Source organism: Ctenopharyngodon idella, chromosome 7 (assembly GCF_019924925.1).
Source record: "Ctenopharyngodon idella isolate HZGC_01 chromosome 7, HZGC01, whole genome shotgun sequence".
Taxonomy (NCBI): domain Eukaryota; kingdom Metazoa; phylum Chordata; class Actinopteri; order Cypriniformes; family Xenocyprididae; genus Ctenopharyngodon; species Ctenopharyngodon idella.
The window spans coordinates 39659864-39670435 of record NC_067226.1 but is presented as its reverse complement, the minus strand read 5'-3'; positions in this window follow the sequence as shown (position 1 = coordinate 39670435).

Sequence of the window (10572 nt, the reverse complement as noted above, 5' to 3'; positions counted from 1 at the left end):
CACACACACACACAAACACACACACACACACTCATGCGCCGCTCCGTGGCTGCCATGACCACTGAACCCCTGTTACCCTCACAAACATCTGAAGAAAACCGCACTGAAATAGATAACATTGAAGTTTGTTTCCGCCACAGAATAAAAATAGGTAACTGCGATTTTTTTGTTTTTTACCTCACAATTGCGAGTCTCACATTTCGGAGTAGAACTCGCAATTTCGAGTTTATTTCTCACAATTATGAGGGGGGAAAGTCATTGTGAGATATAAACTCGCAATAACGATAAACAAAGTCCGAATTGCGAAATATGAACTCGGAATTGCCAGTGTAAAACTCTGGCAATTTTCCATAGTGTGGAGAGCCTAAACAGTTGGTTCATTAATATTTTTGTTACCATTAGTCAATAAATATATTCAAAATTGTGCTATCACATCACATGGGAAAGTTGTCATGCTAGCAGCTTTGCACTTAAGAATGCTAACAGGAAAAGACCAACCTACAATGCTTTCACATTCCACTGGGCAAAAATTGCAGTCGCTCTCTCCTCCTTCTCCCCTTCAATTACACTCAGGTCAACAAAAGTTCACTTAACGTTTATATGTCATATATAAAGAACGGTGTGAGCTCATGTTCATGTTTGGTATTAATATAATTGTCCTAGCGTGATCGGTACAATAGTCTAATTTTGGCTAAATTCCAGTGAATGATTTATTACATTTGTTTGTTTTGATTGAGGAAGCTGGAAAACAGTCACAGACTTTCAATCTTAAAGCTCTATTAAACTACAGAATTTGTTATGTAAAACAGCAGCTTAAACACATTTAAAAACTATAAACACAAACAAAAAAAAAATCATCTTTATGTGTTGTTTTTTTGTTTTTTATCTTCAAACTTAAAAAAAAAAAAAAAAAAAAAAAAAAAAACGTCTCATGTTATGTAACGTCTCAGGTTATGTATGTAATCTGGTTCCCTGAGAAGGAACAAGTCTCTGCATCATGACATTGACACTATGGGAACACTTCTGTGTGAGCCGGAGTCTGAAGCATGTGTGGGAATGCGCCAATCCTTATTGGCCAACAGCCTGGTCAGGTGACGTAGCGTAAGCACATCACAGAAACCATAAATAGACACTTGTCTATGCACGTCACCAGATTCTAATTGTCTAGAAGGAAGATGTTTTCAGGCATTGCATAAGTATGGCAAAGCGATGCAGCATCTCGTTCCCTCTCAGGGAACCTGGCTACATACGTAACTTGAGATGCTCCCTTTCGAGTGGAACTTAACACCCACTTAAAACCCACGTAGCCGTACTGAAAGAATTGTATAGAAGAATACAGGTTATAAAGTATGCACAAGCTCACACTTTGTGGTCTAAGAATGGTTACCCAAAGGAGACAAGCCTGGGATAAACAAAACTCAATAATAAACATACATGGACATGTGTGGAAAGGGCTAGCCTGCCGCAAAACATAAAGAGGCATAAAAATAAGAATACTTTTCCAAGAAGGTAGGGTCGGAATCTGCCAAGGAGAACCTTCCAGAAGATATATTAGATCTGAGAACCACACTCAGACTGGCCAAAAATGGAGCAACTATAGGCGAACTCCGTCCTGACAAACTCTGGCTAGAACTCCAGGGAGCAGAGCAATCAGGGGAAAGACGTACAGGTGTAGCCTCGGCCATGTCTGTACCATAGCATCCAGCCCTAACAGAGCTGGAGGTATGAGGGAGAACCATAGGGGACAGTGGGTTGCTTACTCTGAGGCGAACAAGTCTACTTACACTTTGTCAAACCTCTGCCAAATTTGTACCTCTACCTCCGAGTGGAGTCTCCATTCCCTGGGCCTCAGGCCCTCCTTCAACAGGATATCTGTTCCCACATTCATATGCCCTGGAATGTAGACTGCTTTCAGAGAAAGCAGTCTGCCTTGAGCTCAGAGCAAGATCTGCTGTACCAACCTGAAGAGGGGGTACAAACGCAGACCGCCCTGCTGATTTACATGAGACTACTGACATGTTGTCTGTCCACACCAACAGGTGGAAACCCCTCAGTCCCGAAGAAAGTATCTCAGAGCAAGAAATACAGCCTTCATCTCCAGGCAATTTATGTGCCAAAAGAGATGTTGGACTACCAAGACTCCCTGGGCTGGGCGACTGTCCAGGATCGCTCCCTAACCCGGATTTAATACATCTGTTGTTACCGACCTTTGGGGACAACATGTCCCTAATGTGGGTCCCAAGGTGAGAAACCGGGAACTGCTCCGCAAAGTAAGGATATGAAGCCCTCTGCAAGTAACCCTTATTTTTCTCAGGGGGTAGCACAATGGGTGGAACTCTTTAGCCACAACTGAAATGGCCTCATGTGCAGGGGCCCCAATGGTATAAAGTTGGCAAATTTTTTGACCCAACCTGAACTCCTTCAGAGCTGTTAAAGCCAATTGTCAATATAATTAAGTACACAGAAGCCATGATGTCACAGAGAAGCCAGAGCCGCAACCATACACTTAGTGAATTTGCCCAAAGAGGCACACAATGAACCCCTGTGGCCACAACAGCCAGGGCTGCTTCTTTCTAGCTATTCTAGAAGTGATGATCATCTTAAGATCGTGCCTCACCCTAGATGGCTGTGTGCAGTGCTCGGCTCCCTGATGTAGATGAAACCTGTCTACCACAGCATTGGCTGTGTTGCCGAACAGGCCCGACGGCGAAACCAGGCGTCTTCAAGCTTTTTCTTTTTCTCTGCTGCCAGACAAGTTGAACCATAGGTGCCTCTCAGTGGCAACGATAGCAGCCATAGCACGGTTTATGGAGTGGGCTGTCTGCTTAGTGGCACGGAGGGCAAGGACTTTGACCAAAGACTATAGATATAGAAAGACGGTTCACTCTTATTAGTTATGATTGCGAGAAACTGCAATGCGCAATATGGCGGGATACATCCCGCCTTCTAAGTAAAAGAGCCAATCGCTGATTGATCATTGCGTCACTGCAGCTGCTGTTAGAGGCTCCGGTTCCCATAAAAACCTGAGACTCGCGCTTAGGACTGCACATGTGCATTGGCTCTTCTAACCTGAAAAATAAGCTTTTTTTTATTTGAGCATAAGAAACAACATTTATGGGAAGTTCATTATGGAGCTAGAAATATGACATAATGATCTGAATTTAAATTGTGTAAATATGAATTATTGACAAGTGTCATTTAACAGAATTGAATATTATGTGCCATTTTATATAGATTTGAATTTGAATTTTTTAAACTTGAATCCTGGACATTTGAAATTGATTTTTTTTTTTTTTTATGGCATAATTTTCTACATATGTATTTTCAAACAGCATATTTTTTGTTCTGAATTCTTAGACTGCAGATATTCACCTCTTAAAAATACAACATCAAGTTTTCAACATGAATAACAAATTCAAAACACCAAATTCAATATTCTAAAATTCAAAACGCAGAAATTCAGATCGTACTGAAAGTAGGTCAGAGGTCCAACTTCTGGGAAGAGTAGAGGATCTCAGAAAAGTCTAAAGTTGCATTTTGGCCAATTACAGAGCAGCAATAATTCTCAGCATGCCAGACATTTATCTCTGGGGGTCTCTGCTACGCCTGTTTGTTTTAGTATATAGTATATTTAGTATGGAAGTGATTAGCATGCATAACAGTCACACGTAACTCTATAATCACTATATTTCTGCTGCATTCTATTATTGAAGTTGGAGGTTAGGCTATTTCACTCGCTGGCGTTTTCAGCTCAAGAAAGTCACAAATGATCATTCAGATATGTGTAACATAGCAGGCGCAATTACATGATTTATTTCCGCTCAATATCATGCAAATTGTAGGTTTATTAAATTAAATCTGAAGGGATGTGTCTGTGACCTATTAAAAATACCATGGTAGCCTGTTCATGGTCACATCGCACCCGCTGCACTTCTGTGAACAGAGAAAAACAGACTAAATTATAGCCTGTAAAAGGAATAGGTCTAAATGAAACATAGGCTATGTTACTCCAATTAATTAACAGATTAACAAAAGAGAAAACTGCATAGTAAAGGCTGTGCTGAATTTTGGTTAATTTTTGCACTCCACAAACCTGTTCATGGAAATGATAGGAAGCGCATCCTGTTTGTTTTCTTTATTTTACAAAAGCACAGTGTTTTGTTTTTATTTGTAAGTGTTAACAAATAAACGTAAACACATGCTTTAAAGTTTCCAATGATGATGTGCTATCTGTATGACCATAAATGACGGATTATTATAGCCTACTGCTGTTTAAGGAAAAAATCCAAGTGATCGCGCCGGCGCCTCACGCCTGTACAGTACACACAACACGCTATCAGATGGATTGTTAAATTGACATCACAGCCTGTTCATCAAAATAAAATGCAGTCAACCAAATATAGCCTATAAAAATGACACTGCTCGAGTTCAGCGTGACCACCACCTCACTGTGGTGTTATGCCAAGCACATTTTTGCTCACGTGAAGAATGCTATTTTACGAGGACACTGAACAAGAGTGAAGTACAAAAACTTGCTTACTAAGTAAAAGTTTAGCAACCAAATGTTAGCCTATATCTCGAATAATATGGAAACATTTGGATTAGTGCTTAATGAGAGAAAGCCCAATACCGTTTCTTTCACTTTTAAATAAATTAGTTTTGGCTTTGCATTAGGCTATATGTTGTTTATAATGAATGACGCTATAGTTAGTGCTTTATTTTACAATTTAGCCTATATACATTTTTATAGCCTATTATTATAATTGTATAGGCCTATATTTTTTTTTTCTATATTTACTTGCATTATATATTTATATATAATATATAACATATAGTAGGCCTATTACCTATATAGCAAATGGCAACTAAAGTAGCCCAGATAACATTTTTTTAACATTATACCAAAAGTTATAGGCCATAATGTGTTTACACAATGATGAGTAGAAGTTGCAATCAAGAGAGCTTTACTCAGACCATTTTAAATTCTAATTTTTGCTGCGTCTGAAATAGGTTAAATCATATAGCCTACTAGCTAAGTTCAAGTAAATATGCTAGAAAAATGTTACTCATTCAATATGTGCATATATTGCATGTACGGAGAAGGAACGCAATTGCCTAAAATGTTATTTATCTGAGATCATTTATCAGAGATGCACAACTTTAGAGCGAAGATCCATCATGAAATGCCACCCATTCACTGCGTCTTCATGTAGGCCTACAGTTTTTCTTTTGTGTGCGGAAGTCGTTCGCCAGAGATGATAGCGTAGGCTAAATTGAATGCCAAATTCAGAAATCACTTGTGCACATCGGGCAGGTAATAATAATAGTAGCCTAATAATAAAATTAATAACAAAGATTCTAAATAGGCTAAATAAATGACAGTGAGCTGGGCAGCAGACCATATCAGTCTCCCGATCAGTTTCCGATGGCCACTCTGGGCCTGTGGTCATCCCACAGGACAAATGATGTTAAGTTATCCTAAAAAAATATAGGCTACATAAAAACCTGACATTATTCTGATGGGACCAGCTGCACTGTCTGAAGTGAGCAGATATAACCAGTAGAGCCTGGCTGATCTGACAACATCATTTTACAAAATCATTTTACCTTGTGCAGTCTTAAAATGGGTCATTGTTGGTTCAATGGCTCACTGCTTATTAAGTTATTTTTATTTATTTATTTATTTATTTAGCGGGGCATGGCACTGTCTGCGTGAACATGACAGTCATCCAATTGTGTTTGTGGTGTTTGTTGGAGTTTGGAGTCTGAATTAGCCTTTAAACGCCTTAATAAGCATACAATTTGCATGATATTGAGCGGAAATAAATCATGCAATCACGCCTGCTATGTTACATATATCTGAATGATCATTTGTGACGTTCTTGAGCTGAAAACGCCAGCGAGTGAAATAACAGAATGCAGCAGAAATATAGTAATTATAGAGTTATGTGTGACTGTTATGCATGCTAATCACTTCCATACTAAATATACTTTATACTAAAACAAATAGGCGTAGCAGAGACCCCCAGAGATAAATGTCTGGCATGCTGAGAATTATTGCTGCTCTGTAATTGGCCAAAATGCAATGTTCGACTTTTCCGAGATCCTCTACTCTTCCATGTGGAACCCAGAAGTTGGACCTCTCACCTACTTTCAGTACAATCTGAATTTCTGCGTTTTGAATTTTAGAATATTGAATTTGGTGTTTTGAATTTGTTATTCATGTTGAAAACTTGAAGCTGTATTTTTAAGAAGTGAATATTTGCAGTCTAAGAATTCAGAATAAAAAATATGCTGTTTGAAAATACATATGTAGAAAATTATGCCATAAAAAAATTCAATTTCAAATGTCCAGGATTCAAGTTTAAAAAATTCTAATTCAAATCTATATAAAATGGCACTTAATATTCAATACTGTTAAATGACACTTGTCAATAATTCAAATTTACACAATTCAAATTCAGATTATTATGTCATATTTCTAGCTCCATAGTTCATGTCAGATTTTGTTGCTGATTTGAAATATGTTCAACCTGCATCAATGCCACATACTCATATTAAGCCCCATGACAGGTTAATGGACTCGAGCCTAGTATAGGTTGTGCCAAGACTTCGATACCTCAGTATGGAGGTCTGGGAAGAATGGCAGGTTTCTATACAGGGCTGCTGACTTTAAGTGACTGTGCTGTTGAGGGGCGCTTGAGGCATCAGGGTCACCACCCAGCTCCTCAGAACCAGAGGCGACCGAAAGTCCTTGTCTGAATTGGAAGAAATCACTAACCAAGCTTCCGGATCCAAAACACTCTCCTCTGATTTAGGTGATCGAGCAAGAGAAAGGGCAGAGATCATCATGATTTAAACCGCCCCTAACCACGGGACGCAGACACCTGAATCCCATCGCTTGCGAAGAGAGCTATATGTGAGCGGAGCTTCGTCAAAGTGTGCTTCTCACAATGAGGGTAATCAGCTCTCTTGAGAGCCGATCGAGCATGTTCCACTCCTAAGCAGATGACAAAGATGACGGCATGGCATGGCTCGGCTTACTTTCGGTTTGCTTTTCCACTGCAGTTTAAAGTGGATGGGATTATAGACTGATCATTATAATTATGCCGCCTCTACTGCCGTGGATCCGCACCTTGGCTACCAACGAGAGGAACGTCTGCTCCTTATCAACTGACCACGATACAGCCATTTCTTTTTTCAAGTTGCGTGCGACAGTCGTTTAATGCAAGTCGTTTAAAAAAGTCGTGCAAACAAATGATACTGCGGTGGCTGTTACTGGATATTTAAATCTAGTGGGTACCGAGCCGTACCATGCAGTGGAAAAGCTCCAATAGTAAATGGAAACACTCAATTCATGCAAATCTGAAATAACTCAGTATTAAAACAAAATTTCCAACACTTTATGGATGTAATCTTACATGCATAAAGTTGTTTTTGCCTCTGGCCTGCTGTCCACTGCTGTGTTGTGATGTTAGTACAGTTTAGAAATCACACAGAACAAATTCTGAGTAAAGGTGTTAAACGTGCTAATTCCAAACATAGCCAAGGAATCATTGCTGATCAGGATGAAGTCTTGTCTGAAAGCTTGTGATGCAGCGTGGTCATTCATGCAGGTAGCAATCTCTAAAATGATTTTCAAGGTATTTTCTGGGAGAGAGAGAGAGACAGGATGCCTAATTAGTTATGATATTCTCTATACATGCTAATTTGTCATCCTGACACTGAAATTAAAAACAGGAACATTATAAAGTCTTTGATGAATGGTCTTGCTGGTTTTCTTGAATTTTAGGTGCAGGTCACATCTGCTAACATGCTCATTGCAGGAACATACAGTGGGGTCAACAGTAAAAAAACAAAACAAAAAAACAATAGAAATCTTATGTAAATCTGGGATTAAATGTAACCTATACCAACACCTAACCCCTAACAGAAAACTTTCTGCATTGTTACAACAAAAAAGAAGCTTCATTCGCCATTTTTTTTCTTTCTTTTTTTCCCTATTTTTATACCATTTTTACATATGTGGATGTCCCCAAAAGGAGGTTTTGTCAGATTTATCTCACTTCTGGGTCCTGGGACACCTGGAGAAGACAGTGAGAGATGGAAATGTCCCCTGCACTCATTGTTTAACAGGATTAGTGTCTCCTCTCTGTACCAGTTGTGACATTTTGATCAAATCAAATTAAGTGACAATGCCGCTGATGGAACTCAAAGTTAAATGTATCACAGTCCTGAGGGGGACGAAAGTCTCCTTTATAAAAACTATACTATAAAAATACTACTATAAAAACCTCTGCTGTGCCTCTGAAATCCACACACACAGACTGAAAACAAGCTATGTGTCTCTGAAACTCAGACTCGTTGGAAATATGTGACTTACGTTTCTCAAATGCATTTCACTGGATTTTTCAGGTGACTCATCCACAAGACGTGCTAAAAGGAATATTTTTCTCCATTGCAGGTGCAGATTGACATGGAATCCCATTTCCACCACATGGATTTCCAATTCTTGGTTTATTAAAGGTTTATTAAACAGCCCAGTTTCATGAAAAACAAACAAACAACAACAACAATTTGTGCAAAATGATATTGCATTGTGTCACAACCCCTGAAATGGTCTAGGGGTACAGGGGTATAACATTTAAAATTGACATTAAAAGAAACATACAAACAATGTGCAGGACAAAGAACCATGAAGCCGAACTACAAGTTGGGACGTTTTTTAAATTTGAATAAAATGAAAACTAAAAGACTTTCAAATCACATGAGCAAATATTTTATTCACAATAGAACATAGATAACATAACAAATGTTTAAACTGAGAAATTTTACAATTTTATGCACAAAATGAGCTTATTTCAAATTTGATGCCTGCTACAGGTCTCAAAAAAGTTGGGACAGGGGCATATTTACCATGGTGTAGCATCTCCTCTTCTTTTCAAAACAGTTTGAAGACGTCTGGGCATTGAGGTTATGAGTTTCTGGAGTTTTGGTGTTACAATTTGGTCCCATTCTTGCCTGATATAGGTTTCCAGCTGCTGAAGAGTTTGTGGTTATCTTTGACATATTTTTCATTTAATGTTGCTCTGAAACCTTTATATACCTTTCAGCATTCATAGTGCCTTCCAAAACATGCAAGCTGCCCATACCGTATGCACTTATGCACCCCCATACCATCAGAGATGCTGGCTTTTGAACTGAACGCTGATAACACGCTGGAAGGTCTCCCTCCTCTTTAGCCCGGAGGACACGGCGTCCGTGATTTCCAACAAGAATGTCAAATTTGGACTCCTCTGACCATAGAACACTTTTCCACTTTGAAACAGTCCATTTTAAATGAGCCTTGGCCCACAGGACACGACAGCGCTTCTGGACCATGTTCACATATGGCTTCCTTTTTGCATGATAGAGCTTTAGTTGGCATCTGCAGATGTCACGGTGGATTGTGTTTACTGACAGTGGTTTCTGGATATATTCCTGGGCCCATTTAGTAATGTCATTGACACAATCATGCCGATGAGTGATGCAATTTTGTCTGAGGGCCCAAAGACCACGGTCAGACCTTCGCCCTTGTCCCTTATGCACAGTTTCTCTGAATCTTTTGATGATGCTATGCACTGTAGATGATGAGATTTGCAAAGCCTTTGCAATTTGACTCTTTCATAGATTGGAGAGCCTCTGCCCATCTTTACTTCTGAGAGACTCTGCCTCTCCAAGACATCCCTTTTATAGCTAATCATGTTACAGACCTGATATCAATTAACTTAATTAGTTGCTAGATGTTCTCCCAGCTAAATCTTTTTAAAATTTCTTGCTTTTTCAGCTGTTTGTTGCCCCCGTGCCAACTTTTTTGAGACCTGTAGCCAGCATCAAATTTGAAATGAGCTCATTTTGTGCATAAAATGTTAAAATTTCTCAGTTTAAACATTTGTTATGTTATCTATGTTCTATTGTGAATAAAATATTGGCTCATGTGATTTGAAAGTCTTTTAGTTTTCATTTTCTTCAAATTTAAAAAACATCCCAACTTTTCCGGAATTCAGGTAGTATATTTCTGTTACAAGTTAAAGCGAACTTTTATTTTGATGGGTTGCCATGATCTTGAAGTTTCTGTTTGTATATATGATATGACAATAGTTTTTTTCTCAAATGAAACTGTAAATGCTCATGAAGTGGCTCTCAGAGCAGCTCTGGAGATGAAGTTTATATTCATGTCGTAATATAGCCAGATGGCAGATGCTGGAAAAAACACTGCGAGCATCACACGTGCTTCAGTATGTGTAATAAACGTATTTGTGGGTCTGCCAAAAGTGACGGGGAAAAGCAGATAGAGGGAAAAACAAACACACACACAGCACAAGGACGTAACACATTGCTTGTATCTTGTTTCACGGCAGTTTCAAAGTGAAAAGTCCAATGACTGGCACTAAAAAGCATGTTCAGTTTTCTCTGAAAAAGGTAAATTTGAATCTGGCAATATTTTATCACATTGGTTGTTGTAAATATTGCAGCAGTTCAGAAATGAAATGAGCAAGCAAGTGCAATACTGTACCAGGTGAGCTACCAGGT